At 50.5% G+C, this 8,485-nt stretch overlaps 1 long non-coding RNA gene across 1 annotated transcript in view; it reads right to left on the bottom strand.

Moving 5' to 3' along the window:
• Positions 1–2,867, bottom strand: part of LOC150049889 (uncharacterized) — a 41,977-nt gene extending 39,110 nt beyond the window's left edge. Inside the window, exon 1 of the long non-coding RNA XR_016538899.1 lies at positions 2,746–2,867. This is a non-coding gene — a long non-coding RNA (uncharacterized LOC150049889). The remainder of the gene's footprint in view (positions 1–2,745) is intronic.
• Between the last annotated feature and the right edge of the window lie 5,618 nt (positions 2,868–8,485).

Consider the following 8,485-nt stretch of genomic DNA (forward strand, 5'->3'; position numbering starts at 1 on the left):
AGTTTAAGTCCCATGAGAACCTATGCCAGAACAAGTTAAAAAAAATAGCCAGGTGGTAGTGGCTCATGCCTTAATCATAGCTACTCAGGAGGCTAAGATCTGAGTATCACGGTTCAAAGCCAATTGGGCTCTGTGAGACTTTTATCTCCAAATAGCCACTAGAAAACAGGAAGTGGTGCAGTGGCTCAACATGGTGAAGCATTAACCTTGAGTTGAAGAGCTCAGGGACAGAGCCCAAGCCCAGAGTTCAAGCCCCATTACCAACAAAATAAAAAAATAAATAAAACACAAACATCAGATTTTAATTCCATTATTTTTATTAAAACCAATAGCAGGTTTAGGGTAGGCCCAAGAGGAAGGGATTGTCTGTGGAACTATGAAGCTCGAGTGAATGTGCTGGCAGAGGTTTCATCTCTCCTTGTCAGTCTATATGCCCTCCTACAATACCTATTGTAGACCTGGTCAGCAGTCTGAAGTGCTGTTTTGGGGCATTTATACCATGTGGGGGAATATCTTATAGCAAAAACAAAGAATTTATAACTATGGAAGTATATACAACTGGTCAAATATTGCCAATGCAAAGAACATACTGTAACAGATACCTACAGTTGAGAACTGGGGGATTGTGTCATGGTGTGGGTGTAGGGGAGGTGAAAAACCATTCATCTTACAAAGATGTGTGCAGTTAACCACATGACATATGACATCCAACAGAAAGTACTTACTTGTACAGTATAGTATGCAAACAGTTCAAATACTGTCAGGCCAAAATGTACTGTAATGATTTTCTAGAGTTCAGACAAAAGGCAGTGTGAAATCAGAAGTTTAATGTATAATACAAAATATTCATCTTTATTAATTACAGACCAGAATGCAAATGGTAAAAGTCTGCCAATGCAATGATAAATATACAACAATTGTAAGAAATGTCTACGGTGAAAACACAGAATGTGAAATCTACTAAGGTCTGATTTCCAAAACAAACTACTTGCTTACAATTATAGAATGCTATGCAAATATTTGAACTACTACAAATGCAAAAGAATAGGGTCACAGCTATCTATTAGGGTTGAGATGGATACGGGGACATGGAACTTTAGGTGAGAATTGCCAGTCTCCTGAGGCACATTAGGGGTGCTGGCTTGGCTAAGCAGGTAAGGGATGGGAGTAACGAGGGACCCAGTCTAAATCCCATGAAGTCATCCCAAAGCTTGGAAGCCAGCCTTGCAGCCATCAGGAGTCACCACTTTCCAGATTCAATTCACCCGGCCTAGGAGTCTACAGACACTTCAAGCAAGCCCTGCCAACAGGCTTCCACACATACCAGTCAGTTCTTTTGTACCATAGCAGCACACTTAAGCATCATACATTGCCACCGGGGAAGACTTGGAACATCCAGTTCCAGAGAGGTAGGCCATGTTGTTGTCTGGGCAGCAGCAGATGCTTGAGGAAACAAGTAGAACTGAAAACAGCCCGTGGCCTCCTGCCTGCTCCAGAAACTTCTGTGCTCCAGGAAGGCTCCGAGCTTTGCTGAAGGTCTTGAGCCACCAAATGAACAACCTCTTGTGGGTGAACTGCTAACAAGGGCTAGAGATGAATACTCAGACAGCAGTGCAGGAGAAAATGGAGCTGCACCTATGACAAAAGAGCAAGGTTCCCGTCATTCCAAAGGGTCCGTGCAATAGGGAAGCTATGAGCACAAAGCATTAAGAAATGGGAAAGAGGGAGAGGCCCAGAGAGAGAGAGAGAGAGAGAGAGAGAGAGAGAGAGAGAGAGAGAGAGAGAGAGAGAGAGTGTCACTGCTTCAAAAGTCAATCCAAGAAGGAAAGGAAAGAAAAATGCATTTGCTGGAATCATAAATTGCATCCACACCCTAGCAAAGATTTTAGGTCTTGAGAAAATGGAGAGAACCATCTTACCAAGTTCTGGACTATGCAAACACTCACAAGATAAAGTGAATGCTACGTACAGATGATGGATGTTTTCTTCTCCAAGCTCACCTGAGGGGCAGAGAGTGTGCAGCTTCTTTGGTTCTGGGCCTCCTGCACCTTTTGGATGTGTCCACTCCCACCAGAGGAACACATATCTGGTGTGGAGAATGTCAGGAGGTGAGATCCATCTGCTTCTAACACATAAAGGATTTACCTATAATTTGTAGAATACAAGGATTTAGAAGATTGTCAATTGAATGAGCCAAGCCTAGAGGACTGGACAAGTGAAACCTGGCCTCCACACATACCATTCAGTTCTTTTCCGAGGAACCAGCACACTTGAGCACTGCACAGTGCCACAGCACCAGGGGAGGACCGTCCATTCACACTGAGCCTGCCTGTGGCTGGGCAGCCACAGGTGCGCAAGGAAAGAGGCAGAACTAGAAGCAGCCCCTGGGATCCTGCCGGCTCCACAAGCATCTGTTTGGAGGAAGGGTCTCTCTGGCTCTACCAGGCTAGTTTGAGCCACCCAGCCAGCATCCAGCAGGGTCTGACCTGGTAGGAGATGAACACACCTTCAGACTGCTGTGCAGAAGAAAGCAGATCGAGAGAGATGCCAAAGGAGCTGTGTGAGGACAGAGCAGCAAGCCATGGGAAATGGTATCCCCCAAAGAGCCTGAGAAAGAGCCACTTCTGGCAGCCAATGCAAGCAGGTCAAGCCGGGGACTAATCCAGTTGTGCCACCCCGTGAAATTCCCACCACACACCCAAGCTCCGGCTAGGCTTCCCCGACCTGGGGGCTCCCCAGCCTCACCTGGGTGAGAGCTGAAGTCAAGGGATCCGGCTTCTTCTGTCCTGTGACGCCCTGTGCCTTCTCCGGGTGACCACTTCCTCCAGAAGCAAGGGGGCACAGGCCGCTTGTCACCATGTGCTGCCAGCTGAGGCTGGACACCCAGGCTGAGTTTGCTTTGTGCAAGTCCAGAGTGCCAGAGGTTCTCTCTTCCTGGCAGGGACTGAGAACCAGATTCAGGCAAGGGAAGATGGTAGGGAGGCAGAGGATGAGAGGGGGCCAGGGGTGAGCTGTCACTGGTGGAGAGCCATGGGGGCTCCAGTCAGTGTGGAGCCAGCCACGGCCACGGCAAGGGATGGGGCTGCTGAAGCCAAAGGCCCAAGTGCCCTGAAGCCTTGTGTGGGTTGGAGGAGGCTCCACAGGAGAGGCTGCTTCCCGCCGTGGCTCAGTGGGATGGCGCCTGGGGTGGCCCCGGTGAGACCCCAGCCCTGAGTGCCAGCTGAGGCCGCCCAGCTGCCATAGGGACGAGGGGGCTGGGGCCGAGCCAAGCTGGCAAGCCTGGCTCTAATGGTGCCTGTCGTGTTGCTGGCTTGAGAGGTGATCTTCCAGCCAGTGGTGGTGGGGCGGCCCAGCGGGGTCTGCGTGCTAGCAGGGGCCCGGAAGGTGGAGGCTGCGCCTCCCTCACTGCCCCAAGTCGACCCACCACAGTCGCCCTGAGCCACCTGGGGCCATGCTGGCACCTGCGCTGGCGCTGGCTCTGCAGGAGCGAGTGCCGCCTGGGCCTCTCCACTCCTCAAGGAGCATCCCAGGCCGGCAGCAAGGACCGGCTGGGGGTCCCCAAAGGCCAGCTTGGTGCGGACTCTCGGGTGGACGCGGAAGGCCGGCTTGTGGCGGGAGGCCAGGCCCACGAGCCAGGCAGGCCTGGCCGTGCGCTGGAAGCTGCTGCTGGCCTCTGTGCTGCTGGAGGCGGGCGACGGGGTGAGCGGGCTGGGGAAGCCAGTGGAGCTGGAGCAGGTGGCTGCTACGGAGCTGGGCGAGGCCTGCGGCGGGCCCGGGTGGCTCTGGGAGGCCTTGGCAGTGGCAGGGGTGGCCAGGGCGGCCCTGGCCCGCGGTGGAGCCCGCGAGGAAGCAGACCAGCGAGGAAGGCCGTCGAGGCTGGAGCCAGGCTTGCCACTGGTGCGCCTGCTGCCCGCGGACCTCCCACGACAGGGGCGCCCCTGCTCTCCCGAGGGCTGGTGGGCGCCCCGGCCAGCGGGCGCTCTCTCGCAGGACCCAGCCCTGCCGAGCACGGGAGAGGCCTTCGAGGGCTTCCGCGGGGGCTTTGCATCCCCGGCGCTGTGGTCGTGGCGCTGTCTCTTGGGCTGCGGGCCAGCCACGGAGCCTTGCTCTTCTGCAGCCGCCTTCCTGCAGGTCTTCGCGTGCTGGACGCCGCCCTTGGCGGGGGGCTGCTGGGCAGCCGTGGGGCGTGGGGCGAGGCTGGAGGGCGCAGCTGGGGCGCGGGCACCGCTGCTGGGCTGCAGCGCTGGGCGCCGCCAGCCCAGGCCCCTGGGAGGGGGCGGCGTCGGGCTCAGCGCGCTGCACCCCGCGCTGCCCGCGGCCTTCCGGGGCCGACGGGGGCCCCGGCGCCCCGCACGCAGCGGGCCCAGGAGGAAAGCGCGGGCCTGCTGCCGCAGAGAGCGTCTCCGAGGCGAGCTGAGGAAATGCCGGCGCCAAGGGGCAGGAGGGCGGCGGGACGCCCTGTGGCCGGCTCTGGCAAGGGAGATGGGGAGCCACGAGAGGAGCCGGGCCGGGCTCTTGGGGGCCCAGGGCTCCGGGCGGCCAGCGCCGCCAGTGAGGCCGCGGCGCTCAGGCCCCGGCTGGGCCGCGGTGTGGGCAGGCAGGGAAAGGCCGGCCTTGCCCAGGGAGGCGCCCATGGCGAAGGGCGACGGGTGCGGAGGCGATCCGAGTCCTTGGCTTTCCCGCCAAGTCGGTGGGTCTCAGGCCAAGCGAATGTCGGAGCAACGTTCGTTCACTGCAGTTGTGCGCGAGCCGCCGGTGACGTCCAAGGCTCGGGGGAGGAGGACGGGGCGCACGCGCATGGCGCACCGCGTGCCTGGGCCTGGCGCCTGGGCCTCGCCGCCGCACCAGGCCAGGCCGCCTCCACCTTCACCATCCGACACCTCCACTGCCCAGCAAGGGCCGTGCCACAAGCACCAGCCACAGCGCCGGCCGCCCACCTCCTCCAGCACAGGCCAGTCACTGAAGGCAAGCGGCAAGGGCTGTCCTTCTGGGGCTGCCTTCTCACCAGGGCCTCGCCCCTCACTCACCTGAAGAACCACGACTGGAGACAGCAGCCTTCCCCAGGCACAGGTAACCGCACGTCTATTCCTGGTCGTGCTAGCACCAGTGGGGCCAAAGGACAATGACCGTGTCTCAGATCCTAGCCCCTCACCAGGCTGTGATCTCAGGAAGCCAAGCCAGTCAGAATACTTGTTGCCATTTGAAACTGAAAAACTATCAAGAGCTGAAAGTGGAGCCGGAGGCTTCAAACCTAATCCTAGAGCAAAATTTCTGAGGCAGATCACAGAAACTCTTAACTCATCTCCTACAATGCTTCTGCCAGAATAAATTAAAGAAAATAAAGAAAAAAATGAAACGAAATCATCATAAGGCCTTTGTGTAAATAATTGGACTTTCAAAACATTCACCCAAAAACCAAAACTTGTGCTTGCCTCAATATGGGTAAAGGCCAGTACCAGTATTTAATGCTTGTAATGCTAGGTTGTGAGACGTCTGAGATTTTAGGATTGAATTTGGATTCCTGCCCAGACAGGAAAGTCCAGGAGACTGTAATCTCAAATTAACCATCTAAGAGCTGAAATTGGAGCTGTTGCTCCAGGGTAGAGTGTGACCCTAGAGCAAAGTTTCTCAGGGTTAACCCTTTAGCACTGAGTTCTTCTGTACTCTCTGTGCTCCACCAAAATAGAGAAATGAAGGGAAAGTCTTTTTCTAAGGGATTTCCCTTTTTTCTAAGGCAATTTCAAAATTGCCTGTGTTGAAATGGATAGTTGTCTCCTATACCAATGGAAAATCAATTTAAATAAGAATACCAACCTGCCATATTTATTCCATAAATTGTTATTACAAACTGCAGAATGTAAAGTATGTCCAGGAAGCAAGGAGGAAGGATTTTCTGTAGGATGTGAAGCTAGAGCTTGATTGACATAGATATCTGCTCTCCCTATCAGTGTCTATGCCATTGCGCAGTAGTACATCTTGTACATGTGGTCACCAGAGTAAAACACTGTCTGGTCCTGTTCATATCTTTTGGTGTTAATCTCATAGCAACAAAGGATTTACTTCCTTGAGTAGGATGATATCCAAGTTTTAAACTATTACCAATCCAAAAAAAAAAAGTTTTTTAACAGGTATGAACAGTTCAGAATGAGGGGTGTGTAAACCATCCATCTTATAATACTAAGGACTTACTTAGAAATCATAGAGTGGTAGGCAAATTTTATAATATTGTCAATGCAACGTGCATGTCTCCTATATGTAAAGCTGAGGATATATGAAGTCTGGAATAAGACATCCAACCAAAACTGTACTTAGATCAAGCAGTTATGTCAGTTAACATACTGAGAAGGCAAAAGAACACTGTAACCAACTTCCTCAGTTCTTAACAAAGGTGGTGTGAAATCTAAACACTTTTTTCTAAATATTTGTTATGATATTCTTTTTGCACTGTAAATATTTCAAATGTTTGGAGATAATTACACTGTAGATTTTATTTCTCTTTTCAATGCTACTAGTTTTTTTTTTTTTTTTGCTATATATCTATGTATTGAGAGCTTTTGTTTTGTTTTGTTTTTTTTTTTGCCAATTGTGGGGCTTGAACTCAGAGTCTGAGCACTGTCCTTGGACTTTTCTCGAGGCTAGAGCTCTACCACTTGAGCCATATCACCACTTCCAGCTTTTTTTTTTCTATGTGGTACTGAGGAATCGAATCCGGGTCTTCTCAAATGCTAAGCAAGCACTCTACCACTAGGCCAAACTCCGGGCCCCTATTGAGAGCTTTTTAAATGTTTGCTTACTATTCTTCAGAATTCTTCTGTGTTGGACATCAGAATTAACACTTCACATATCCTTCCTCTCAACTGTAGACGTTTATTACAATAATCTTTTTATTGGTAATATTTTCAATTCTTGTCTATCCTAAAATTATAGATACTGTAAATCCCGTGTGTTGAAAATCGGATGGGTTTCATACCTCTTCCTTTTTAATTCTAGATATCTTTTTGTCTTGGAGGAAGTGGGCACCTCAAAAAGGTGTGGAAGTTCACAGAACCGAAGTAGCCAGTACTACAACAGTCACTCAGGTGAGACTGGAGGTGTAAAGGAACATCTGTACATATTGTTCACCGGGTCTCCTTAGTGTTTGTGCAGAACTTGGTTAAGTGGTTCTCTCCATTTTCTCAAGAGCTAGAAGGTAGAGAAACTTTGCTTGAGGCTAGATGTTTGATACGGTGAGACTACTGGATTTCTCCTAAGGTTGTGCAGTTTGGTTTGGCTGCAGAAGGGTACTGTATTCCTCTGGCTCTATTAGGGGTTACACTTTCCTCATTTCTTGCTGCTTTGTCCTTATATATCCCCTATTGTATCTATGCCTTGGAATGACGGTGAATCTCTGTAAGTGCAGCTCTGCATTCTCCTTCAAGCAGCTGGAGTGTTCCTTTCCATCCCTTTCTGCCAGTTCAGACTCTCTTGGATGTTTGGTGGATCAAGCTGGCCTGGTAGAGCCAGAGAGACCCTCCCTCAAGAACAGATGCTTCTGGAGCAGGCAGGATTCCATTGGCTGTTTCTAATTTTGCTCTTTCCCTAACCACCTATTGGTGCCCAGACATCAACACCTGCCTCTCTGTGATTGGACGGTTCTCCCCTTGTGCTGTGGCACTTCGCAATGCTCAAGTGTGCTGTTCCCACAGAGAAGAACTGAATGGTATGTGTGGTTGCTTTTGCCAGGCCTGGATTGACCTGTCTGCACACTCCTCAGGTTGTTTAATTGAATGTGGAATATGATGCCACATGATGCCACTATGCTGGGTATGCATTTTGGAATGGCATTTTGACTTTTCAGTGCCTTATATGATGTTCCTGAGGCAGCAAAGGCCCCCCTCCCTTACCTGCTAACCCCTCCCCACTGTAGGTCCGAGCCCCCATAGGAATCAGGAAACCTGGCCTCACTACCTTTGATGTCAGAATTTATGTTCCACGTCAACTTCACTCTCAGTAATAAATATTTGTTGCAGCCTTCTCTTGTATTTGCAATATTTTAAAAGTTTACATAGGTTGGCCTGGAGTTTGGCCTAGTGGTTAAAGCGCTTGCCTAGCATGCACGAAGACCCAGGTTCGATTCCACGGTACCACATACATAGAAAAAAGCCGGAAGTGGTGCTGAGGCTCAAGTGGTGGAGCTCTAGTCTTGAGAGAGTCCAAGGACAGTGCTCAGGCCCTGAGCTCAAGCCCAGGACTGGCAAAAAAAAAAAAAAAAAAAAAAAAAAAATTTACATAGGATGCTCTAATTATATGGAATGATTTTGTTATAGTAATCAGACCTTAATAGATTTCACATGCCCTTCTTCTCAACTCTATTTCAGGTTGTTTTTTATGTATGTGCATTGGCAATATTTTATCATTTGCATATTGTTTTATAATTATTACAAATAAATATTTTGTGTTGGAGTCATAACTATATTTGTTCTCAATTCTAAATAATTGTTATGAA

This window comes from Megascapheus bottae, chromosome 19, assembly GCF_031878675.1.
Source record: "Megascapheus bottae isolate mThoBot1 chromosome 19, mThoBot2.hap1, whole genome shotgun sequence".
In the NCBI taxonomy this organism is placed as follows: domain Eukaryota; kingdom Metazoa; phylum Chordata; class Mammalia; order Rodentia; family Geomyidae; genus Megascapheus; species Megascapheus bottae.